At 40.8% G+C, this 26,342-nt stretch overlaps 1 protein-coding gene across 2 annotated transcripts in view; it reads right to left on the reverse strand.

The window, feature by feature from the left end:
- The window catches only part of PRKCD (protein kinase C delta), a 60,783-nt gene extending 45,539 nt beyond the window's left edge, over nucleotides 1-15,244 (reverse strand). For both annotated transcript variants that reach the window (XM_017819940.1, XM_017819939.1), the window contains exon 1: nucleotides 15,108-15,244. The gene's annotated coding sequence lies outside the window, so the exon portion shown is untranslated. The remainder of the gene's footprint in view (nucleotides 1-15,107) is intronic.
- Between the last annotated feature and the right edge of the window lie 11,098 nt (nucleotides 15,245-26,342).

The raw sequence follows: 26,342 nt of genomic DNA on the forward strand, positions 1-26,342 counted from the left end.
TCTTGACAAGGAGACACAAGCTTCTTACAACTGCTACAGTTTATCACACCTAAATATCCTGAACTCAGACAGTAACTAAGTCAAGGGGTAGACGAGAGGAACCCTTATGTCTCAGATGAAGCATCACCAGGAATTTTTCCTTGTTCACAAAGAGCCAGCTTGGAGGCAGAAAGTAAAATTACTAAAGCTGTGCCTTTGCAGAGAAGAGTTAGGATTTAGCAATAAACACAACTGCAAAATGAAGCAAAGCAAAGTGTATGTTTCACTAATCTAACAAAGACCTTTTTCATTTTGATTCCATAAAATTCCATAGAATCAGGATGTTTGAATGTTTCCAGAGACACCAGGGGAAAAAACCCCAAAGCAAATAAAACCAAAACCCAGAAAATGAGGATCAAAGCACACAGTAAAGCGTCAGCCATCAAACTCTGGAGCCATAACAAAGGCTTTATAATCTAAAAAAGATTACATGGTTGCCATTTTACAGTGTTTCTGTGAGTGAGAGATAAATGAGAACATGGGAAAGGTCCAAAACATACCAGCTGAATAAAACCCAATCTGTTACATTTTCCAAGACTGCTCTATGAGCTTTACTAGAAGCAGCACAGTGAGTGTAGCCAATTTTCCCCCAACAGGAAAACCTCAACCCTGTATATCAATGGCAAGAAGAGCCAAAGAGTGTAACAAAGACCCTTTCAAACACGGGAAAATCAAACTAAGAAGAACAAATCAGCTACTGTGAAAGAACCAAAAGTTTTCTGTGGCCTAACATATTTCCAAAGGTGGGGTTTTATAGGAACCCACAACTTTATTTGTATAACCTTACACTTCACACTAATGTCATATCAGCTCTTTCAAAGTATTTCACGAAATAAAACAAGCATGAACTGGGAGAGACTCAGAGCAAAGAGCTGTACACACTTGCAGAATTGTTTGATCACAGTAAAGGTTGCTCTGAATTTTACACTGAGTTTCCACTGCTCTGTTGATTTTACAAAGCATTCTGAAAGGCAAAAACCTCCAGCTATAAGCAAATTCTGAATGCCAGCTCACTGTCCTACCCCCTCCATTGCCTGCTACTGAAAAAACACCCATGGGGAAGGTCAGTACCGAATTTCAACAATAAAAGAAAAATGTTTTAAGTTGCTCCTTTGAAGAGATTCAGACAAGCAAATTGATTACTGTGACAGATCCTGAAAACATCTGATTGCAAACTGCTGAAGATTTGACAGCAACACAATGGATTTTGTTCAGAAGAAAAAAGTGGGAAAAACACCCAAATACTCCCAGTCTTTTAGGATGACTGAGAGACTTAGTTTTGAGCAAAACATATTTTACCACTTTTTTCTCTAGAGCTTTACCAGGCATTTCTAAATAAACTAGATACTGAAGTTGTACACGTTTTCAGAGACCACTGGTTTGGTTTTTCTCCAAATCTCAGATACCTGTAAAACCAGCAGTTTCCACATAACAAACTATGGATACAGAAAGATGACTTAATCACTGATCTCAGAAATTCATTAAATTGCAGTATAATGCTTCCTGCAAGTATTACCACTGGAACTGGTTATTTGTTTTAATAATGGACTTGCTATGACGTTTCCTAGGAGCAGTGGGGAACTGCCATGAGTCTCTGGAAGGATTAAAATAAGAGAGAATCAAAGTAACACAGTAAAGTCTCTTAAAATCAGTTTTTGACTGCTACTTATGTATCTTATATATCAGAGAAACCAAAGGCCAAGGAAGAAAGGGAGCTGGGTAACAGAAAAACAAAGCTTTTTGAAGTTTCATGATTTAATAGGTTTCACTGCAGAACTTCTTTGTATTTTTGTCTTTTAGAAACAAAAGTACTAAACTGCATCTGTCTTCAGCAAAGCACAGAAAAGGTATAGGAAAAGAAAGCAGAGCACAGGAATACAAAGTGAAAAAGTAAAAGATGAGTTTCAGTTCTGTGAAATATGCTCTATTAAGACTGATGTCACCAGAATGTCTCATGTGAAAATGTCTTTTAAAAGTACAGAATTTGAGGTCTCAAATTAATTTCTCTCTTGCTTAAAGCAGTATCAAAATTATGTTTTGCTATTTTCACACTTTATCAACAAAAGGCAGGGTTTTTTCAGGGTTTGTCTTGGGGGTGGACACACACATACACACACACCACACACCACTCAACAGGTGCAATGGTACTGGTTAAAACAGTTGCAGGAGAAGAAAAAAATATCGTCTTCATTGACATTTTAATCAAATATGTTGTCTGGCTAAAATCAGGGAAATTTAATTCTTGAAGCACAATCCTGCATGCATGAAGTAAGAATGTGAGAGCTCACTTATTTCTCTGCCAGTGATAGTGCTACCAAGCCACCTAAATTATGACCACACTGAGATCTTTGTGAGCACATTTACAGCAACAGGAAAACTGGTTATACTGCTTTCAATCTGATTTTACTCAAACATTGTTCAAAGTCTGGTGAGCCCAAGTAACTCCATTCACTATCTAATTCCTTCCTGATATGATGGGCTGTACAGTGTTTGAGTATGTGTAGGCAAACCAAAGTCTAACAGCAACAGATAAACTCGGATGTCTTTGCACTAGGAAAGGCTCTAGGCAGGGTGAAGCACAGAGGTTTCTGGCTTTTGGTTGGGCTATGGAAATAAAACAGCATTTTGCTTTCCCTGCTGGGCTACTCCTAGCACTGTTAGCACTGGATGTAACTAACAGGATGAAGTTCATCTGCAATCCCCTCCTGAGCCCCTCGACATCTCCCATCAGAGCGGCTGCAAGCCCCTCACGCTGCTGTGAGATCCTTAAGTAGCCCGTGGCCACCTCACTGCTACCACTTCAGCCCTTTCTCCTGAGCTACAGAGAACGCGGTGTTTTCATTGGCACAGTTGGAACACACAACCAAACATCTGGAACACTGTTTCAAAGTCAAAGCTCGCATTTTTATTTCTTTCTTAGTATTTAGCAACACCTGAAAACTCAGACCCTGCCCAGAGCACTAATGTTGTGCTCCAAAAGGCCAGTTCAGAACATGGACAATTTTAACACATAAACGATGTGGGAACCAGCTCAGAAATGTGTTTATGCATAATCAGAGTCAACCAAGCTCTGTATTCCAGGATCCACATTAAAGGAACAGAAGCAACCAGCCTACTCCCTCTTATTATGTTGTTTGCTAATGACATTATTATTTGTAGCTGTTATTATCACTCAGCTGAACAAACATTTTCGTTATTGATGAACATCATATGCACCTGATGTCATATGGCACTATACATCTGCAAGGAAAAAAAAAACCAATTGTCCTGTTTGAATTGGTGGGGAGATGCAACTGATGGAAACATGGTGCCAAGGTCCTTCAGCCAATTCCAAGCTAAACATAAACTACCAGGTTGGTAATCCTATACAGGATGGGAATATTGAGAGTTTAAGAAAAAATGCTGCAACAGCTGAAGTCATTGCACTGCATACAAAGTCTGAGAGGCTGAAAGGACAGGCTTACATCTCTCATTCTTTGATCTCCAACCTGTGACTCCCACCTCTGTCTGCACCAAACATGCAACAGGAGCTTTCCATAGCTTCTGTCTTCCCTGTCACCACGTTTTGTCTCCAATGGGAAGGCTGCTCCCTGGCAACCAGAATATGCCTTTCTTGCAGCTTATCAGATCAAACATTCAGAAGATTTAAAAAGATAAATTCTGTTTAGTTGAGTGCAAAGATTTGCAAGCTCAGCCAACCATATTCTCAGGCAAATGTGAGGACAGTACAGTGTTGTTATCCTGGTTTTCTGCAAGTGCTTCCAGAGAGAAGCAGTCAGTATCAGAACATGGCTCCAAGTGATACTGAGTAAGTCTAACTGGAATCTGTGGAAAGATTCAACGAAGTAAAAAGGCTTTTCCAGCTTCTTTTCCCAAAGGACAAAACCTCTGTTACTCCACTCATTTCATCCCCATCTTATTAACACACCTGCACAGGCAAAAAGTATGTGGGTTCTCCATGTAAAACCTAACTTTGAGGAAAAGAAATCTCTCAGAAACTTTATAGTCATAAAGTCACAATGAACGCACAAGAAAACTCGCAAGCCTCAAGAGTATTTTCTCCCAGATGTTGGCAGATACATTTACCTCATCTTAGTTCCAGCCTTGATACAATATTGTACAGTGTCAGCTACATGGAAATTTCTCCAGTTTCTACCAGGGAAGGGCTCGGGCTGTGCAAGGACAGAAGTGGGTGTTGCTTTGCAGCACACACAGCTGAGCTCAGCACCATCAGTCCCGTAAGGCTGGATGAGAGCTAAGGGATGTTTCCCAGCTGGACAGCTCAGGGCTCACCCTGTGTGAGACAGGGCTGGCAGCAAACCATGGAAGAGTGACAGCACTCAGTGGGGTCCCCCAACCAGGCGCCCACACTCGGGCTGTTGCAATAGGAAAAACCAGCAAGAAAATGAAGAAAACATGGTGAAAATGAAGAAAACCCATGTTTGTCTGGGCACGCAGCAAGCAACCAGTAACCCAAACTACACAACACGTCAGGGGTCAAGCAGCAGCAGAACAACTCTGCTATCCAGTACAACAGTGCTCTTGCTGTCCTATCTCTTCAGAGTCCCACATCCAGCTCCAAACATTCCCCCCATCTGCCCCTGCTTCCCTCCAGTCCCTCAAGCACTGAGCACAGATGGTGGACAGATACACACTGCAGTGTTCATATACAGGCTTTAAAAGGTTTTACGGTACAGAAACCGAGGTACTGCAACGTGTACTTCTTTTGTAGCTTTCCTAACAAATTACTTTGGGAGACTGAATGGTTAAGCAAGTCAGCAGGGGTATTAAGTGGACTTTGGAAAATAAGACCCCGATCAGAAGAGTGTAAATATGCTGCTCTTCATTTACTCGCTGCAACTTCACCCACCAAAAGTCCAAATAAGAGCTAAAGGACCACAGGAATAATATCAAAATCAGAGAGACACAAACAGGCATGGCTTTAAGTTGCCTTTAACTCTTACTTATTAGACAGCAGGGTGCTCCTAGTAACTAAAGCAAAATCAAATACAGCAGAACAGGGATACATTCTCCAACCTGGGACACCTCGCCTACAGCAAACGTTTTCAATTACATGAGTCTGGCATCCTCTTTTGTGTTGTTAAGAGGATAAAACACTAGATATGGTTGTCTTTCCTTTGAAGTGTTTGAATGCTCATACTACTGCCTCACCACAGTGTCTGAGAAGTATTAACTGTACAGCCCAGCTTGGAGAGCTGCTAATTCAAAACAGAGCTGTGTAACTTGCATGGTTTGTTTAAAGCAAACAAAGAAAACATCCCTCTGTTTGAGACTCACTCAAAAATGTTTTAGTATTAGGATCAGCTTACTTACTGGAAAGCAGCATGAAGTAGTAGTAAGAAAATCAGATTTATAAAAAAAAATTAAAAGAAAGAAAAATACCAGAACCATAATACAAGTACATAATTTTTTCAATCTAGACTAGAAAGAATGCTAAAATCCTTCCATAGGCCCCCAAACAACATTTGTTTGTCAATGTGATGAAGCCTTCAAGAAAGTATAAAAACCTCCAGAATTCAAGCTTGCCATCATACAGATGATGTGTCTATCAAAATGTTTTAAAAGAATTTAGAGCTCTTTCTTCACCATCTATAGAAGCTTCATTTTCCAGCAAATGACATTGCAGTAATTGACAGTTAAATTTAAGGAACTGAAAATAAAAGCGGGTTGTTTTTTTCCACTGACTGACTTGCAATAAAGTCATCACATATGTGATTATTAAGTCTTGTAACAAAAAAAAAAAAGAATAAAAAAAAGAGTCATGACGCTCAAAAGAGTAATTTTCTGTTTGAGTGTCCCTTTGACAAACTGAAATCATGCTATGTCATGGCTTTCAGAGTATTTTTTACTTACGAAAAATTTCCATTTTAGGTTATCGCAGCCATTGAGTGCTGCTGATAAGTAAAATCAGTTTTGTTATCAACCAGACAAGGCTCAGACAAAGCTGTTGCTGTTCTGGTAATTAATTCCTCATCATTTATTTCATGTGGACAGAAATTTCTTCCTGGATATTTTTCCATTTAGAGTCCTAAATCATTTTACAAGTTTCATCTGTCAATCAAATTGAACCTTGCTGTAGCAGCAGCACTTGTATCCACACAAGTGGCAAATCAGTTTATAAACATTTTGAATTATTGTGTTTGCATAAGCTTTTGTATTTAACTGCACCAATGAAAGAGCAGACTTAAAGTGGACTGCCACATATGCTTAGATAAGGCTTAGCTATGATAAACTGACTCAATCATTAAATACCTATGTAAGAGCTCATTTTCTTCACAGAAAAGATGGGGATGATGGGGATTAATTGCTAAGTTTGCTATAATCACATATTATGGAAGACGAATGGCTAGTTCATCCCTAGGAAAAAAATCATTAAAATAAAGGACTTCTCCAGCTTTTTATGCAGCATTAAGTGTTTTCCCACAAAATAAAGCAGTGGAAAGTGCTGGAAAAGCCCTTTCACTGTTTCAGTGTTTGGGGGGGAAGGTGGGAAAGTAAAATTTGATTCTTAAAGTACGTTACATTCTGCTCTGTGATCCAAGAACAATTCTCAGTCTGATTTTTGGGTTCAGCACTGATATACATACTTCTTATAATTTTTAAAAATAGATTTAACCTGATCTTTACTACATTTAGAACTTCAGTAATTTATACAGTAAAGATATATTTATATGTATTTTACTTATGTTTTACTTATAATTATATATTTACTAAATGCACTAATGTGTACTTTAGTTATCATACTAGATTCCAATCACTGCTTATTTTAAAAACATATCCTTGAACTCAGCACAAGAAATGTGCATGAAAGTACATTTCAGTCAGATTTGTTGCCCTTTCAGGAAATAGCTATTAGGGTTATAATATACATTAAATTTCTATGAATCAGTATGAAAGACTTCTTGCCAAGATTTGCTTTTTAAAAGAAGAAAGAAATGCTACTAAGTGTTATATTCAAAATCAAAATGCAGCTTTGAGAAGGTGAACACTTTGCTGCAAGAAGTCAGCAGCTCCCTCCTTCAAAGTTTGGAAATGAGGCTTATGCAATGCAGAGTTCTAGTGATGGAAAGATTGGGTTCACAGTTAGTAACTAGTAAGAGAATAAAGAAATAAACAACAGAACAATGGACAAAAGTAGGAGATTGAAACTAAAAGCAGATTTTGGTCACAAGAGGTCCTTTCATTTGTTCTTTTCTACAGCTAGGAGTTGCAATAAAAAAAGAACAGAACTCAAGGAGAGACAACGAAGGACTGACCTATTTTGGCTTCTTCTCCACTCCTTAAATACATATCTATATAAACTTCTAAGCAAATAAACACTTCTCTTTGCTTCAACTGCCACCCACTGGAAAAGGAAAGCAACATTAATTCAAATTTGCAAGACCCAAAACAGGTCAGGAAAACCAATCTGACAGATACTGGTACAGATTACATTAAAACTCTGGGGTTGCCCTGAAAATCTTAGTGGCACTGCTAGAAATAAGCAAGCTTGCAAATTAAACTGAAACAAAAAAAGAGTGCAGCGACAAATCAGAGCTCTACTTCCTCTCCCCACCCTGACTCCTGCCAGTGGGCAATGGGGTTGTATTACAAAAGTTTTGGGGAGGAGCTGGAGTTCATGAAGATGAAGGGAGAGCAACAGGACTGACAGCACCCTCTGACACACACGGACAAGCAGCATCGCACAGCCGGGCTCTCCTCATCACTCTGGGCTGTGATGCCCCTGCAGCACTCCAGGTCCATCTCCATACTCTTATTGCTGCTCTCTCTCCCACCTGCTCTTGCCTTACAGCAGAAATCAATCAACTGCCTTGCCTAAATGGCAGCTTTGGCATTCCTGCTTTCCCTCATCAGCAACCTCCATATCCCCTTCAATGGACACACGGGTGTCTGTGGCACAGATCCAATCACCTAATCTTTTAAGAAACAGAGCAAGGCACTTTCAAGTGCCAGTGGCTCACTGCATTCAGTCCAAAGCAGAAATGGATGCCTTTTAGCTCTCAAATTACCTGGAAGAGTGCAGGTCCATATTAAGAAGCTCTTGCCCCTGGGATGCTGCTTTCTCTGTCAAACAGAAATCTTAACTGTCAGCTCCTCTCTGTTACCGAGGAACGGGAGTAAATGTAATCTGAGAGTGCTCCCACGAATTCCCTGACACACGAATCTCCTCTGGATGTTTGGCAATCAGCATCCCCAAGTCATTAGTGAGAAGATGTGAGTTCATGAAGGCCACAGTCATCAGCCAACAGACACATAAGGAAACAGCTAAACTCTTGTTGAGCAATTCCCAGCTCAGCATGAACACAACGTTAACAGACCAGCACACTGGATGGGAAGAAATGTGATCATCACTGCTCAGGGACTGCAGGAACCAGACTATTTAAAAAACCAAAGCCAGGTATCTATCAATACTGAAAGCATCTATAATCAAATCTACCCCTTCACCTGCAGAGATACTTGTATGACTAAAGGTTTCAGATCTAGATTTTAATTTAATCTGAAAATCCAGAGTTCGTTATCAAAATGAAAGATCCTGGCAGCATCTGCTTGATGTAAGACAGCCATCTGTGCTCTCTTACAGGAGTATACATTAAATACATTTTATAAAAATAAATCAGGAAGAAATCTTACTTTCACAAGACCTTTTCAGCAAGATATTCTGACACACAACCGTGTTCTTTAGCAAGTGAACTATTTTCTCAACAGGCCCTAACGATGTCAGTGAGGTACAAAATGCCCACTGTGGTCACACAGTTACACCAACAAAACACCGTCACCCGGAGGCATTACAAAACATAGCACAACTATCTTGAGATAAAACATACAGGGCAGTCAGTGTCATATTTCAAACATGACAGTCTTTCAACACTATTGTACTACATCTATTTATCTTGATTTTCCTTGAGAATACAACTTAAAAGCATATGATGAGCACTACTTGTTACTGGCGGGACCATAACTTTCTAACAAACTTTCACACAGGGGACTTTTGGAAAAGGAGGGACTGTTTTTTTAAAGAAAGAAACACAAGATTGCCCTTCTGTTCAAACAAGAATCAAATACAGCCTCATCCTAGAAGAGCATAGTTCAGCCATCAAACAATGTGTTAGCAATAGCTTTGTACTCAGAATTTCCCACACAGAGGCAGAGTGCAGAAGCCAAGCTTAACCTTGAGTTTGGCTGCTAGACAGTTTTGATCAAGTATCTGTCTGTATGTTCAAGCACCTAAATCTTATAAAAGAAATCTGGCTATAAGTTAAAAAAAAGAAAAGCTTTACTAACAGAAAGACAAATCCAGTATCACAACCAAAAATCCTTCTTCCCTTAAGCTCGTCCTCATAGTAAAGATCGATACATTCAATGCACTGAAGTAAATTAAGTATCTTTGGTATAATGAGGAACAAAGTGGTCTTGACAAACACTCAGATTTCATGAGTTCCTTCAGCAGAAAAACTATGGCAAGGCTTAAATTGCACTTCCTCAAGAAACCAGAGAATATGATAAAGAGTCAAGTATACAACAAGGATTTCATTAGATCTGTAATAAATTGGTGTTGATGGGAAAAAATAAAATCAAACACTCAGAAAATAACTTGACATTTGAGTGCTAAACATGCATGAAGTTTTCTCTCTGTCATCTCATCATTAGCAATTTGTCACACAGCAAACAAGGAGGCTAAACCAACAGAGGTCTAGGCTTCCAGCTCCAAAATCAGTAGTAGGAATTACTTCATGGGGAAAAAAGCTGAGGCTGAAGTTTAGATTTACTGCATATGTTTCAAGACACGCTGTATTGATAGCGGGTAGCCAGGATTAAACCAAGTCTATAAATACCTAAATCATTTATGAGACTGCAAAAGACTAAACAAAATGCAAAGCAAAGCCACTCATGCACAAAATCTACATGACATTTCAGAGGTTTTCAGCCATCCAGGAGGTGAGAAACAAGATACTAATTCAGACAACTCCTCTGAGCCCAGTGAGGTGGAAGGGAAGTCAGCCCACAGGCACCTCTGCAGAAAGGAGGGGAACTCTCACTAAGCTGTTTGGGAACAGCTTCTTTCAGAAGGGTCTCTTTGCCACAGAAGTGCTCACTGCAATGATACCTGGACCTATTAGCCAGTCTCTTAGGAGCTATCCCAACTCCACTCTCACTACCAATGGGTAAAAGTGAAACCACCTGGTTACATTTCAACCAAACAAAACCATGGTTTGCTCACAACTCTAAGGAAAAGTATCAGAAACAGCAGGAGATATATATATATACATATATATACACTTTGCATAACTGTTTTGTTCTCAAAAGCGGGTAGCACCTTGGAATTAAAAATAATCTCGTTCTGGGGCATAGAGAGCTGCTGCTCCCTTTTTTTTTTTTTTTAAGTTTGATGGTTGGCTGATAAAATGGGAGGAGATGGCAAGCACACACCCTCCTGCCCTTGCAGTCAGGCAAGTATCATACAGGGCTAAAAGCTTTATGTGCATCAGTTTCATGAAGTTATCTGTGATAGTCATTCCCAGACTTTATGGATGGTGATTATTACCATATGAGTACCAACTATGCTTAAATATCCTTAAATAAACTTTTCCAGAGAGAGTATTACCCTCAATGGCAAAGCAATTACCAGGAAACACATAATTTCTGCAAGAGGATACCATAAAAAGTATTCTGTGGTTTTATGCATTTTCTTGGCTTGAGAAATATTCATAAAGAATTTATTTTATGGCCTGCCTCTTGGATTTGCAGCTACTGATATAAATCTGTGCTGCATCGCTCCCATCTTTTCAGTCAGAAACTGTCAACTCTGTTGTAAATCAGAAAAAAAGCAACAGGTTCAAAACACAGCTTACTTCATGGATGTCAGGGCACCCTCCTATCACTGAAAGGCAGACATAACGAACATAAATTGTAATTGAAAGGAAAAAAAACAACCAAACCCAGAAAATAACTTGAAACCTACAGATACACCCATCAGATTTCCATTTTCTGTATCAATGTCACTTGTAACACAGCCTGGTCTAGAACAGACCAGAAATAAATCCTGCATGACACTTGCCAAGGTCAGATTTGTGCAGTTCCCAGTGTTCCTGTGTGCCAGATCCCTCAGTTCTCTACCTTTTCTGGTGCCTCTGGTACAGGAGCAGCCCACTGGTGCAGCTTCCAGTCAAAAAGGCAGCATGGATAATCTAGGCGGCCCTGCAGAGCTACAGGCAATGCACTGCCTCATACAGAGCAGACTTTGCAAAAGTACTCAAACACCATAAAAAGCTTTTGGGGTAGCTCTGACTTAGAGAGGCAATACCTCTTTAAGAAAGTGTAAAAACTCTTTCGGGTGGAAATGACTGCCTTTGAAATGAGAACACAACACAAGCCACTTCAGCACTATTTTACCAAGGCTGTAAAGAGCTCTCCCAGACTCATTTCTCTTAATTGCATCTTTGCAAAGTGCAGCCAAGCGGATGCAGAATGATTACTTTTAATGTGCTACCCCAATGGCTCTGAATGGCTGGTGTGGCTTTCCCCCTTTCCTCATTCCCGCTCCTTGTCCTTTGGCTCTACATAGAGCTCTACAGAACCAAATTCTGCACTCAGATTATTGCAGGTAAAGGAAGACTCAGAGAAAAATGACAAGTTTTGTCATGGACCAATAGTTCAAAAAAAATACTGGAACAAACTGTTTTGGTGCTTTTCAGGCAGCTTTTGGACAGAACCCGATAAGCAGAACGGAGAAGATGCATTTAATGCAAGGATAAACCCAGAGAAAAGTCACATAATCTTTCTCATCAGCAGATGATTAACAGAGGAATTTGGTTCCTAATGAAGTCAGCCAGCCCCCAGACTCCACTGGTAAATCCCTTCTTGTCATCTTTCACATTCAGCTCTGACTCATCTGCAACAAACCTTTCAATCCACAGTCTATTTCTTTTTGCCTCCATTCTTTTTACCGTAGGTTAGGGACGTGCTTTGTAAATGCAAGGAAGGGGATGGTGGACTATAGGTGCATAATGAATTTGGACTGCATCGTGAAGACACACACCTGAGTTAGCTTTGGGGACCTCAAATACCTGTGTCAATGAACACAGCATGGGCACACACCTCAGTGCTGGCTGACACCTGTAAAGTATTGACACGGATCAGCCCACTGAGTGAGCTTTGAGACATCCACATGTGCTACAGTCCCACCTCCAGTCCCTCTGGAGAGAGGTGATGAAGGGGCTCCTCTTTTTGGAAGCAGCAGCTCCAGCTATGGATGGGCAGTATGTCCCCAGGGCAGAGGATCTGTGCCTCTGCACAGTGGCAGGGTGACAGTGCAGCCCTTCAAATGGAAACAAGGATGGATGGTTAATTTAGACTATTAGGCTCTGAAGTACTCATAGGATCACAGGCTGCTGTAGGTTGGTAGAAACCTTAGAGATCACCCAGTTCCAATCCCCCTGCCATAGGCTGGGACACCTTCCACTAGACCAGGTGTCTCAAAGTGCCATCCAACCTGGCCTTGAACACTTCCAGGGATTGGACTCAGGTTGAGATGAACTTTGATTGTAATGACTGTGGCTTTTAGACATCAAAATAAACTCAGAGGCCTGAAAGCTTCTATGCTTTTCACAGGAAATCAGTTATTTTAATAAGAGATGGCATCTTTCCAAGTTTTGTTGTTATTTCCTTGATCTATATAGCATCAAATAGCCAAGTTCCCTTTGAGAGATTCTTTTAAATATTTCTCTTTAAGAAAAGCAGCTAAATTTCCCAAGTTTTCTAGTTCGGAAATAGTTTCTAGTTCATAAATAATTCCTTCTTTACAGAGTATCTTTTTGCCTATGCTGTGTGACAAAAAGTAAAAATTATTATGCTATTTCACTATTCCATTCAATAAGAAAAGTATGACCCTACTGCATAATTATGCCTAATGAAAAGGTGGATTATCATTCATTAAATACAGAATGGAAAAAAATTGAGAATCAGCTCTTTTCTAGCGAGAACAATACAAGCATCTTCCTGACCAATTATCTCACAGGTATTGACTGAACAGAATTACCATATGACTTATTCATTAACCACACAAACACAACATCTGTGTAACTGAATATATTTCTCTGTGTGTTTGTATCAGCCACTGAGTGGCAGCAATTCCTTTATACCTAAATCTGAATTATGAGATGTAGGATGAAAATTTCAAAGTATTGCTAACTCTTGATTCTTTCATGCTGCCTCTAAATTTTTCGAGTTTAGCACTACATGCAAACAATAACAATTAATGAAATACCTTTATTACACGTTTCGATTTTTAAACAGTCAAAATTTCAAAAGTAATATATTTTATTTTGATAATCACACATCCTTAAAACTTGGCTATATTCAGTTTTACAAAAAGATAACTCTGAGTGAAACTATGTAGATCAAGAAAATTGAAAATTCCAGCATTTCATCATTTATTAAACTAAAGCACACACCTGTATTTTATTATGAAACCCACGGTGAGGGTGAGAAACATTAAAAAAAAAGATACCTAATCCTGTGTTTTGCAGCCTTAAGTTTGCTTCTCTCTTTGAAGCATATTTGCAGGTTCCGACAGGAGTGTCTTGAGATGACCAAAATCTATCAGTCCAAAGACAAACAGCTAACATTTTAATATAGCCATTTTCAGGAACTAAATAAACAGGAAATACTGCATATACACTTTCTGAAAAAAAAGATGGTTATGATTATTGCTTAACCACTTAAGAAGCACTTCTTCATAGTGTCATGCTCAGAAAGCTACTCTGGTTTTTGCTTGGTTATAGCTTCCTATTTGATTAGCACAACGCTGGACTGCATTATTTGAGAGATAGAAAGCCAAAGAGGTCATTTGCTATTACATTGTTAATAGAGTAATGACTGTTCAAGGCCAAGCACCAAGAAAGATTTAAAACGCACTAAACACACAAGTGTATCCAGGATTTTGACATTGGCTATTTGTAGATATATTAGATACTGCAATTCAGTCTTTAAATGAGTTTCTAAAGCTAGGAAAATATTTAATACGAGAACTGATTCTCCCACACCCGTCTGCTCTGCACATTCAGTTCTGCCCTATAAAGGCAAGAGACAGGATACAGGGCAATATTATCCTTGCACATAAATGTCCTGAAAGAGCTTCTATGTCCAGATCAACACTCTGCTCTGTGCTATCTTGAACAATCTAGAAGTGAAGTGGTGTAACAGTCAGGGCCCACAAGTAAACAGATGTCAAATGTAACCACAGAATGCCATGATCCAATTATTTTAATATTTCATACCCTAATGCAAACGGGGAATTCTCTAGTGATGAACTGAAAATTGTTTTTTTTAATAGATGCACGCCTGGCATGTGCGTACACAAAAGCATCAGGCATTCCTGCTCCTTCACTCCTTATTGTCTGTCGCCATTCAGCTGGAAACCTGAGCGTGTAAAAGATTGTGCATTTTATCTCCTAACTCGCTGTCGCGCGGAGACTGAAACAGAGTATCAAGGCGGCCGGGGAGGAAAAAAGAAGTTGGCATTGCCAAAGTTGGCATTTCTGCCGAGAGGAAACTCCATGTTTCTGTCAAGGACCGGGGGCAGGGATCTCGCTGCTTCCTCGCACGGGGCACGGTCCCGTCCCTCCCGCAGCCGGACAGACTCTCCCCGCCCAGGGTCGCGCTTCCCCGGGACCGAGCGAGGCGGCCCCATGCCCGGCGCCCTCGAGGGGGGCAGCGGGGAGGTTTGGGAGGACAAAGCCCGCAGCCCCTCGCCCCGGAGCCCAACATGGAGGGGCCGCAGGAGCAGCCCCGGTGCCGGGGCAGCCCCGCCACCTCCCGCCCCGCAGCCCCTCCGGCGGCACCGCCCGGCCCCGCGCCCGCCCCGCCGGGACGAGCCCCCGGGAGCCCCTCGCTCTCTCCCTCTCTCCCTGCCCGCCGGGCGCCCCACGGAAGCCGCCCGGGCCGGAGGGAGCCGAGCCCGTCTCGCTTCCTCCTTCACCCCGCGCCAGGCGGGGCAGGAACTGCCGAGCGGAGCGAGCCCCGCGCCGGGGGCAGGTACCGACACTCACCCGCGTCCTGGGAGCCGTCGGGGGCCGCGGCCACCGCCGAGTTTCGGGCGCTGTCCCGAGAGAGAGAGACAGAGAGAGAAAGAGAACGAAGGGAGTGCGGGCGAAGGGGAAGGAGGGAGGGAGCGAGTGTGTCCCCGGCCCAGCCCGGCACTCCCCGCCCCGCGCTCCGCTCCGCCCACGGGGCGCAGCTCCGGCCGCCTCACCTGCTGCGGCCGCCCCGCCCCGGAGGTGCCGAGGCGGGTGGGCGCTGTCGCTGCTCTGCCTTTTTGCGGCTTGTTCCCCTCCCTGTTCTCACCCCCTGCTCTCCCGTGCAGGCGGCTGCCTGTGGGAACGCCGTAAGCCTTCGTTCTGTGGCCGGGGGTGCCCGGGCCGGCCGCTGGCCACCGCACCTCACCTCGGCGGGCGGCGTGGCGCGGTGATGGGGCTGCAGCCCGAGCAGCACTTTTGGGCTCGGTTGGCTTTTGGGATTTTTTTTTTTTTTTTTTTTGGTGTTCTGGTCAACTTAGACCAGCTGAGAGCACCTGGGTTTGGGGAGCCAGAGTTCGGAGTGAGCCCCTTGCCCGGTGCGGAGCAGCACTCAGGTGTTCTCACCCCTTTGCCACGGTTTTTGTCTGGGCTTTTTAATGAAAATATTCTTTAGTGGCTTAAAAATCACGGTTGTTGTTTTATAATGGGGCCAGAGCTGGGTAGGCTGTGGTTCTGTGGGCGCTGCTGTTACCTCAGCGACCTCACTGCAGAGGTGGCCTTAGCTGATGTGCTCGAAGTTGAGGGCCTTCACAGGACATTCTGGGTCCCAGCTTGGGCCTCCAGTCCATGCTCTGCTCTAAGGGATGGGACTCAGTTTTTGAAGTATTGTAATTGTCTGTGTTAAAATGAGGTGTCGTAGGGAGGGGTTGCAGAACAGGAATGTGCGAAGTGTAAGAACCAGAGAAAGCACCACCACACTCCTGTAGGAATCCAAGGCAGACCTTTGTCATAATTTTTTTAACTGATACAGGCCAGGTATAATTGCTCTCATGTTTTTGTTTTAAATGACCTCATTCTGCTCTAGCTGAAAACAGTGATGAAATTCCCCAAGGCTTTTTGTGATGCTGTGGTAACTGTGGACATTTCTCCAGGCAGATGCCAGACCCCGGTGTGCAGTGGGGGGTGTCAGGGCATTGCAGAGGCTGTGCCCCAGCTGTTAGATGGCTGCAGAGACATTGCTGAAGTGCCAAATTCCATCCATTGGATGTCAGGATTCTTTACAGAACATTTCACTTGGTATTCGTAAGGTAAAGTCAAAGTTCCTCCGCTGTTCTGTCTGATATCATCTTGGAAAGGCTATAATCCATATATAAGTCAGCATTGTCAATAGTTGATTTATATATGGAGAGTTTAATTTGAAGTAACTAATTTTAAAACAAAATTGCCATCAGATGAGATCTCTAGTAGACATATTGATAATCACAATTTGGGTGAAAGCAAAGGAACAGAGTTGTCTGGAGTCATTTCCTTTTTACTTCTGCTGCAAATTAAGCTATGGAATATTTTGTATAGATGCATATTCTTATGCATCTTTTTTCTTTTTTTGAGTTGGAAAATCTAAATAATATTTTCCTGGTTTGGGACAGAATGTAATCTGATCAGCTATGATGCTATAATAAATTGTATGAGGACCCTCATTTAAAATTGTGTAGATTGCTGTTATGCTAAACTCAGGGGAACATTATATGCATGAGCAGTTCACGAATGTTGTATTATAAAAGCAAAACTAAAGCTAGTTTGAATGAGAGGAGAAAAAGCAGAAGCTACTTGTGGGCAAGGAGTTTTCCTCATTTCAATACTTCCAGTGAACTTTGGCAAAACACTGCTTTAAAATACATTTAATTTAATTTCATGTTATTTGGATATTTAATGGCATGTAAGTGGTCAGAGACAGTCCATTTTCATTTGTGACCTTACCATATAACATTGCAGCAAGCCATTTGTTAACTATTGCTGCATTTCAATTATTTAGAGCACCACTTTATTTCAAGTCTTTCTTAAACAAATAGTCTTTTCTCATTTGGACTGTGGAAAATTTTTCAAGGCCTAAAGTGCTTTGCCTCTTATGCCTTTGTTCAGTCAATGGGTTCAAGTTGAATTAGGACTGAGTAAACATGTACAAATTTGATCCACAGGAAATGAAATGGAGGATCTTCTCAACTATTACAGTAATGTGTCTTTAGAAATTTGAGGTGTTTCCTGGTACTGAGACTTTTTTGATGTCTATTTTCTGTAATTTTGCTTTTACAACTCAGCCGTGCAAAAAGCGTGGTAATGCTCTTACAGTTGGAGATTGTCTTTCATCAGAATAGGTTCTAATGCAGCTCAGAAGGCTTTATTAACACATTTTACAGGCAGTGGGGTTGAGAAGGGGACGAAAATCAGTTCATAGTGAAAAGCTTTTAGCAGTTCTTTCTGTCAGCTTCTAGGTAAATAGTAAGGAATGCTGGATGTCATAGGATTACAGGGTAACTATTGGAAAGTGAAAGGTCAGTCACAAAAACAGGGATGTGGAGAGGGACAGGGGCACAGGGACATGGACATTACTGTCTGTGATCCATTTTTCTGAAATGTGCCTTTACATATTTTGTAAAAAAGAAAACAGTCTCAAGTTGGGTTGAAACATTTCATCTCTTGGGTAGCTGGACAGACAACCTCATAACTCCCAAATCAATGGCAAAGCATTGCTTTGTTACAGGGGATCTCTAAGGGGGAGATCAGCTGCAGGAGGCCCTGCTAGTTTGATTTTCTCTTGTATTTTCCCCAACCAGAAAGCCTGTTTTACCTGGGGCCACTTAACTTGTGCCATATGACATGATGGCAGTAAAGGGTGATGTGACTTTGAGCACTTGATGTGTGTGGATAAAAAAAAACTTTCTGCAGCAAATGTAAGTGAAAAAATCCTAGTGGAAGTTAAGAACTTGCTCCCTGAAGAGTTCAGAGCCAGACTGGTACAAAACAACTTTCCAGGAGCCTGTAATCACTTTTTCTGAGCTGAAGCTGTATCTACAGTACCTGTTACCTTGAGCAAACAAACCTGATTTCAATTCTGTGGCAGATACTTGATTTGTGCAAAAATGATTACTTTTGCAAAAGCGTCGTTTCGGAACAGAAAACAATGGTGGCGTTGCTGCCATTTTTTTTTCACAGTCCCACTTTGTAACAGGACTTCATTGGTCCCTCAGTCCCAAGCCTAACCACCGAATGCCTGCTCTCATTTCCTCTTTTCTGATAGCAGTGGGAGGTGTGAAGAGTCTGGTCATGATGGGAGTTTCCACCCATTGCCTTCTACAGGGGTCTGTGGTCTATTGTGTAAATTCACTTTTTGAAGTGTTTTGAACATTGTGTATTGTCACTTATTCTGCTTTTCCTTAAGGCTGAGGTGAGAGACTTTGGTTCTCTGTCATGCTTTTCCTCCAGTTTTTCATACATTTCTCCATGAAGGACATGAGCTCTTTATGGATTAGCAATGACACAGATACTGAATTTGGTAATGTGAAGGTCTGGCTGCCATAAACATTTGGACTGCTGCCCAAGAGAAACTGGAATTATCCTGCTTTTTCTGAAGTCTTGTAACTTTGGAGATTCTTTTGATAATGATATGCATTAATTTCTACTGCTTATCTTTGCAGTCTTTTTATATTGACTAAGGATGGGTTTCTCCTTTGTATTAGTCCACCTGCCAGTTTTTGTAACTTGGAGCTGAGTTGTTTTTTCATACTTTTTAAGGGTTTGCTTCTGTGGATGTTGCACGTGCCTGTGCAGAGCTGTAGTTGAGTCAGGACTGTCTGCTGGTGGTTGACTGTGGTTAGGCACTACACCAAGGAGAAGCTATCCTGTCTGTGCTTAATTCATTGTGTTTTAGAACTTGCACTTGCATAATGTTCTGTGCTTAGTTTAAATAAATGATGGGCTTATTTTGTTTTTCCTGAAGGATGAGATGTGTGAGCTGTGCTGGGGAAGATCCTGATGTCAGATGCAGTCGTGAGAATTTCTACATTTGTATAAGTAAGTTACTGCAGAGGGTTTTTTTGTTATCAGATATGAGTCTTAAGAATTTAAGATTAAAAAGTGAGATAAGCTTATGTCCCAACCACTCTGCAGTTTTGCTCATTTGAAAGAACTTTTATGTATGATTCATTTATAAACTAGACAGGTAAATAGTTTCCTGACAGTTTTGCTGAGGTGCCTGCTTAGAGCATTGTCAGTTCTTGTGATGTTTGGTGCTTTTAAAGCCCTACTCCCTTGAGAAAGTAATTACATTAAAATCCTCTTTCTTAAATAGAATCCCTTTTTCGTGTTTTTATAGAAGATACATGCACTTGTAATCTCGGAGTTCCTAAAAGATTTTTCAATATCTGGGCTACAGGTAAAAGGAACTCAAAATCTCTCAAGGTCTTACAAATACCCCCTGCTGCCTTCTGTTGTTCAGGGTAGGAGACTGATTCCTGCATTTTGAACATTTGAGACTGTAGCTGGTTTCACCTATTTTTTTCAGAAGAATTTCAGTTTTAATAAAAGGGGGTTTATGGTGTTTATTGCACATGTGCCCTTATATTGCGTTTCAACATGCCAGCTGCCAGTGTGGATTTTGAGCAATGTAAGTGTTCTACTTCCCCTTGTGATAGCTTTGCTTTGCAGAGTTAATATAGATGGGAGAACAAGGAAGTGTATGAATTGATGCAATTTTCTTGCTCACCACAGTCCTATTCATAGTTGGTTTTATATTCCTGTGAGCACTGAAGAAAACTGTACTGTGAAAGAACACATTGTCTGATTTCTTGGTTGGTTTTTAAGCTCTCTTTTGAAAAAATTCCATTTAATTTTTAGTGTTCATTTAACACCAGGAGATTAAACTTGTGTTTGTGCACAGAACAGAGGCAGCATAGAGAGAGACAACTCACACTGCTGTGCACTGGCTTGGGCAAGGGGAGACTTTAGTTGGTTTTTTTCCCAAATCCCTTTTGATTAGCAGCTGAAGTTGTCTCATCAATCAACAAGAACAAGCTGAAGGCCATCAAGTCAATGAATTTAGTCCATCACATGACTTCAGCTGGTAGTACTTTAGGTTTTTGCTGCTCACCTGAGAGGAATGAAGAATCTCAGCAGCTACCATGCAATCACCTGAGGTATACAGGTGCTTCTGCTTTAAAAGTGATGTTTTAAAGGTCTCAGGTATCAAGAGCTCCAACACTGAGGGAATTATTCTGTCAAATTATATTATCTGATGAAATGGAAAGATAATAGGATAATGCACATAGGGTTAAAATCAAAACAAAACCTATATGATTTGTGGATATTTCCAGGGGCTGTTGTGTTCATTGTGACTCTTAGAGGATTAGAACAGGAGGTTAAGGGTGCTGGTCTGTCACTCACGTGGCAGCAGGGTGTGGCTGTTCTCTGCTCTCTGCCCCAGCCACGATTTAACCTCCACAGAGAGGGGCAGGAGTGCTGTCCTGCTCTCCCCCCCGTGAAGGAGCAGGATATGCCAGGCACAGCAATAAGAGCTGTGGAACGTGGACCACCCCATCCCTAGGGCAACCACTAGTGTTATTTTTCAAATTATTGTCAGATGGTAAGAAGATGTTGACTAAAGGTTTTATTGGTGTTAATGGTTATCCAGAAATGCAAACTGCAGTGGCATTAGTGTGGGGAGTTGGTTTTTTGTCTGCTTAAAATGCTTTAGCTATACTATCAGACTGTGCAAACAATTGCATGGATCGGTCTCTCATGCTGTGACTGGAACAAGGCTTTGTTTGCAGAAAGAAGAACATGTCCTATTATGACCTGGTGCAAGGATATTGGAGTACTTGAATCCTAATTTCCTTGGTCAGTTGTATCATTTTAAAGCACAGTTTGATACTGCAGATGGACAACTTTTGGCAGCTAGTGCTACTACCTAACATTTAATTCTCAAGTATCCTTTTCTATTTGGGCTGTAGGATTGGGTATTTTTCCTTATTCAAGTTATGATTAATAATGGTGGGTTTGCTCTTCTTGCCTGTACTGGGGCACATATTGTTTAGACCATTATTATGTTATAGTAGTCATTTACTAGGATTTATTTTTATTGGTACAGCCAGTGCTGCTATCAAAAGCCAAACATGGTATCAGTGAAACAAGCTAGTGTGCAAAATCAGTCCTAGTGAACCTTTCAAATGAAAGCAAACAGCAATAATGAAACTACAGTCTGAGTGTGTTTGCACAGGAGGAGGGTGGAGGCTTGGAGTCACCTGCTCCAGGAACGTCACAGTTTTGAGGAACCACACAGGGAGAGTTTGGTGTAGTTGACTTCTGGAGTCACGGCAGAGATGTTGAGTCATGCAGCTTCAGAGAGAGATGGCAACATGCCTCTCCTCCCCACACTGCATGGTGGTTAGAGATAGTACTTGGGGAAATAGCAGTTCTGCATAGAGCTTGCCAAATAATGGGTGAACCAGGCTCCTACTTCTTGTGCTGTTGGTATCAGGGTGAAGGGCAGGATTTGATATTGCTGTTTAAAAGCTGGTGAAATAATAAAGACACTGAGACTATTTACTCTTTAGTAATATGCTAAAAATCAATTATTTCCTGAGGACTTGGCTGTATAAAAATACACTGAGGCTGCTAACAGCAGAGTTGAAAAGTCCATCTCCAGCACAGCTACTTTGCAAATGTATGTCTGAAGACAGGGTAATGTTGTTAGAAGTACTAGAGCCAGTAATGCAGACACATTTCCTGAATAAAATCAGCTATGTCTGACCTCTTTGCAACTGGGACATTGATTTTACTCAGCAAGCTGTTATGTCACTTGTCAAAAAATGTTAATTTGGGGGATGTTAAAATTCTGTTTAAAAGAGGCTGTAGAGCTGCTGCTTTTTGATACAGGTGATAGTGGTGTCTTGTGTCTGCTGAGTTCTGGTGTGTGGCTTTGCTCTTCCTCATCTGGAAAGTTTTTATGGGGTCACACCCAGATTTCTGGTTAGTGTCGATCTGTCTCTGTATATCTTTGAAGGTAATGCCACTTGGAAACATGTTTAAGTATATACAATTTAAGTCAGCTGACCTATGATCCGTTTTATTTATGCAAACTAATTATTTTATGTATAAGTAAATATTTTGCAGTTTACGTAATTTTACATATAATTGAATAGTTAATGATTTGCATATTTTACATTCTACAGCATACCTGAATATATACGATCATTTATGCCTGGATGTTCTATAACACACCTGAATATATAGGATGTTTTAGTAGGCATAATGTCCTAGATCACCACAGATTTTTGGGTTTTTTGTCTAGTCAGCCTGATATTAAATATGATGCACTGCTTGTCATCCTCATGGTTAAAAAGGTGCCTGTGTTTTTTGGTGACAGAAAGATAAACAGAAGAACGATTCAGATGTTCAAATATTAACTGGCTGTACAGTAAATTTTATTGCTAAGGTCAAATAGGTGCTGTTTTTCTTTACTGGTCACACTCCTCCATTGGTTTTGATTTGCTTGAAGTCAAGAATGAAATTTCTGGAGGGACAGGTTTGCCATGTTTCCAATTATTTTCACTCAGCAAAAATTTTAGGAATGGGTTTGGAGGCAATTTCTTTTAACATTACTTTCAGCTGTAGGAAACGATATGTTCTACATGCAGATTTAGAACTGTGGGGAAGCTTTTGTTAGCTGGTTATACAGAGGATGCCAGGGATATAAATCATTTGGAGGAGAAAGAGGTGAGAGAAGAGGCAATAGTATTTTTTAAAGTTTATCCAAACATCCTGTTTCCAGGTAGGCCCAGAGTAGAGGAGAGAAAGTAATTCCTAGTCTAGTTAAATAAGATTTTATTCTGCTCAAGCTTTTAGGAAAAAGTACAGATACCAAGCCACTCCTAAGCAATCTAAGGTCTTCAGAACCATTGTTTATTCTCTGTTAATGATTTTATATCCTCCTCCTCGGGAGATATATCAGATATCTCTTCCTTTATAGCAGTAGGGCAAATCCAGGTTGATGTCGACTGAAGACCTTATGTTCTTTGTTTAAATGTAGATGAATGCACTCTGTAAAAGAAGTAGTAGTTGTCACTAGTTGTGAAAAAGAAAAAAAATTAAATTAGTGATGGTCCTGGGTCAAATCCATGTATTTATAGCTGTCCTTTAGGGAAGTGCAGATCAAAATCTAGATGTACTGTTTTAGTCTTTATTTATCTGGGAAAGAAGTTCCACTGAATTGGAAAGAGATAATGTAATTTAGTAATTTCCTTTTCAGATTTTGTGGGATCTCTCTTCCCAAACATACAGATAATTTAAAGTGTTCCTTCTTAGGCTTCTTTGGAAAGCAATGTTCTTCTGCCAGCAACTCAGAGCACCTGACCCAGATCCCTGTTCCAAGGTGCCCTATGGAGGACCATGTTTCTCTGCATTAGCTACAGGGAAAGTAGTTTGTTAAAGTAAATGCTTAGAATGTTTACTTAAGTCTCAAAAAAAAAAATATCTGGTTTTTTTCTCTGACTACAGAGAACTTGAGTAGTTTGATGACAAATATGGATAATATCAGTTTCATTCAGTTTAACTGAGAATAGCCAGAAAGTTTGTCCAGAGTTATTTCTGTGTGCACACCTCCTTCTTACACAGAACTTGGAGGTGAAGGTGAGGTGATTCTTAACTCACGTAGGTGCTGTTTTCTGTTTTGGGTACTTTACTATCTTAAGGTGGCTGTGAAGTAAAAGGAAAAACCTGCTAAATATCTGCCCACTATCTGCATGGTTCTTAACACATGGTGAACACACTTAACAGCTCACAGCTGCTGAAACAGGGAATCATATCATCCCCCATCTCCTTGTTCTTGTCTTCCTGCCCACGTGTTCTCAGCGAGTACCTTGTGCCAGCTTTGATGTTTGCTGGAATGCTTCGTGCTTTGGTTGGACTCATCAAAATGTCAGCAAGCTATCCCAGAAACCACCCCCCCATCCAAACCCCAAACAAACATGGGCAGTTTTCTGCCTCTTTACGGAACAACATCGACTTAACGAAGGGTTTCTGTGCTTGAGGGACGTGTGGGATCAGTGCAGAACACAACAGGAGGAAGGCAGCAAAATGTCTCCCTTTGGGCACCTGGGGCAGTTATGATGGCTCTGGATGATTCCATTAAACTGGATTTTAGTCACACGTAGAGCTCAAGGGGTTCAGTTGCATTTGGTCCATTACTTTTTGGGCGCCTGCAAATATGCCTGAATTTTAAGCCTGATGTATGTAAATGTATCCCAAAGTAGAGCCATGCATGTAAAGTAGAATATATACTCTGCAATTGCTTCTTTGAAGTTAAATGCCTCTGTGTGCCCCTGGGTGTGGGTCTCCGAGCTGCTCAGAGGGCTGACTGCGCATTTCATTCATCCAGCTGTAAACACCAGACTTATCCTAAATAGTAAATGTTTTCAGGATCCAGCTTGCTTTTCTCATGAAGTGAATTCTGACTCCAGATATGTGGAGATAGGAGGAAGAGAGGATTTTGAAGTGCTGTTCCCGTTCAGAAACACTTGAGTCTTGAATTTAAAAATACTTGTTGAGAAAATGGTCACGTCCACCTTCTGCCTCACATGGAAAAGATTTCACTCTTTGAATCTTCATTCTTGTCTTGAGTGTACCAAGAATTCACCTTTTGAAACTGAGGACTTGTTTGATAGACTGGTGATATTGCAGTGAGTTATGGAATTATAAAAACACAGCAAAAGGCTTTAATGTCATCCTGATCTGAACTCAAACCTATTTTGTTTCCAGGAAATAATAATCAAAAGGACACTCAAGCCCTGAGGTCTGACCCCAGGCAGAGTCATGTGCTTTCAACTCACTTTGTTCGCACATGGGTCTGAATCTTCCATCTTGGATCCATTTATTCTTTCCTTTCCCATTTTCTTCTCTGAGACGACTTCTGCTGGTTTTGTCACCTTGGGAATATCCTTCTGTTGGATATTTCTTCTGCTGCTATTGTTTCTATGCTTCTCCTCCCTTTCTTCCTTGTCTTTTCCTTTTACTCTGTTCTTCTTTTCTCCTTCTTTTACAGGTATTTCTTGATATACAAAGTACCTTTAGCTTTGGCCCAGCTTCTTGTGGACAAATGGCCACAAGGGAAATGTGCAGATGGCTTAAACAGATGTTCCTGTCAAAGTATTTAAATCCTGAATTCCTGCTAGACATTGTGCCTCTGGAGCTGAGGAGGATTGCCAGAATGGGGGGTGGGTGGGAGGGGTGGGGCTTGTGTGTCTCTTTTTCACGTTTCATTACTTTAATCTCAGCCTGAGAGTTTTCAGGAGAAATGAAGTCTCCTGGGAATAGCTTTTTTTTTTTTTTTTTTCATTGCCATATTAATCTGTAAATCAGTTGTTAAAGAACTGCTATTGTGCCAAAATGGTCTTGAACTGATTGAAGGAATCAGTCCTGAGTGATCTCTAGCAAGGCTTGGGTGAATTTTGTTTTAATCAATATATGAAAATTGTCACTGTTTTGTTTTGGGCTTTTCAAGATATTCAGAAAAGAAATTTTGTGTGCTCTGAGGCATATTTTTTGAATGTAAATATATTATTCTAATACTGCGATGCTTGAACCATATTATTTTTCATACAGTTGTGATTTGAATTATCAATTGTTCATTTAATCAGGGAAGGTGTGCAAGTAATTAGTAACTTACAAAATACCCTAATAAAAATAGAAGCACGTGAATACAGTCGTTGGAACTGAAAATGCAAGAATGGCTGATTCTTTTCAAATTAATGCCTCGTGAGTGCCTTTCAAGTTTTAGAAAATGTACATTTTCAGAGTTCAAATGCTTTAATAAGAAACAAGTTAAATAATTGAAGTGAACTAATCTGTGGGCACAACAGGAACTTGGTGGTATAGTAGGTGGTAAGATTCATTTATGATGAGTTCTGATGGAATTCCCCTGGAACTATATATTCCACCTACTTGCATGCACGATCATTCAGAAGATTAACAGCGTGCAGCAAATGCCAAGGCATAAAAAAGTTGGCAGGTTATTGTAAAACATGGGACTAAGTATATGCCTAAGCCACTGTCTGTAGCTCTTAGGAGTTCTGGTGTTCATTGTGGTCTCTGTATGTTGAACTTGTGGTTCACCTCTTGTCTAATAGGTGCTCATTTAAACATCTTTTATTTGTCCAGAATATTGAGCTTGTGTATATTTTAATTTAGGTCAGGGGGTCTGCATATGACAGGAAGTGCTAC

This window comes from Lepidothrix coronata, unplaced genomic scaffold, assembly GCF_001604755.1.
Source record: "Lepidothrix coronata isolate B3197 unplaced genomic scaffold, Lepidothrix_coronata-1.0 Scaffold78, whole genome shotgun sequence".
Taxonomy (NCBI): domain Eukaryota; kingdom Metazoa; phylum Chordata; class Aves; order Passeriformes; family Pipridae; genus Lepidothrix; species Lepidothrix coronata.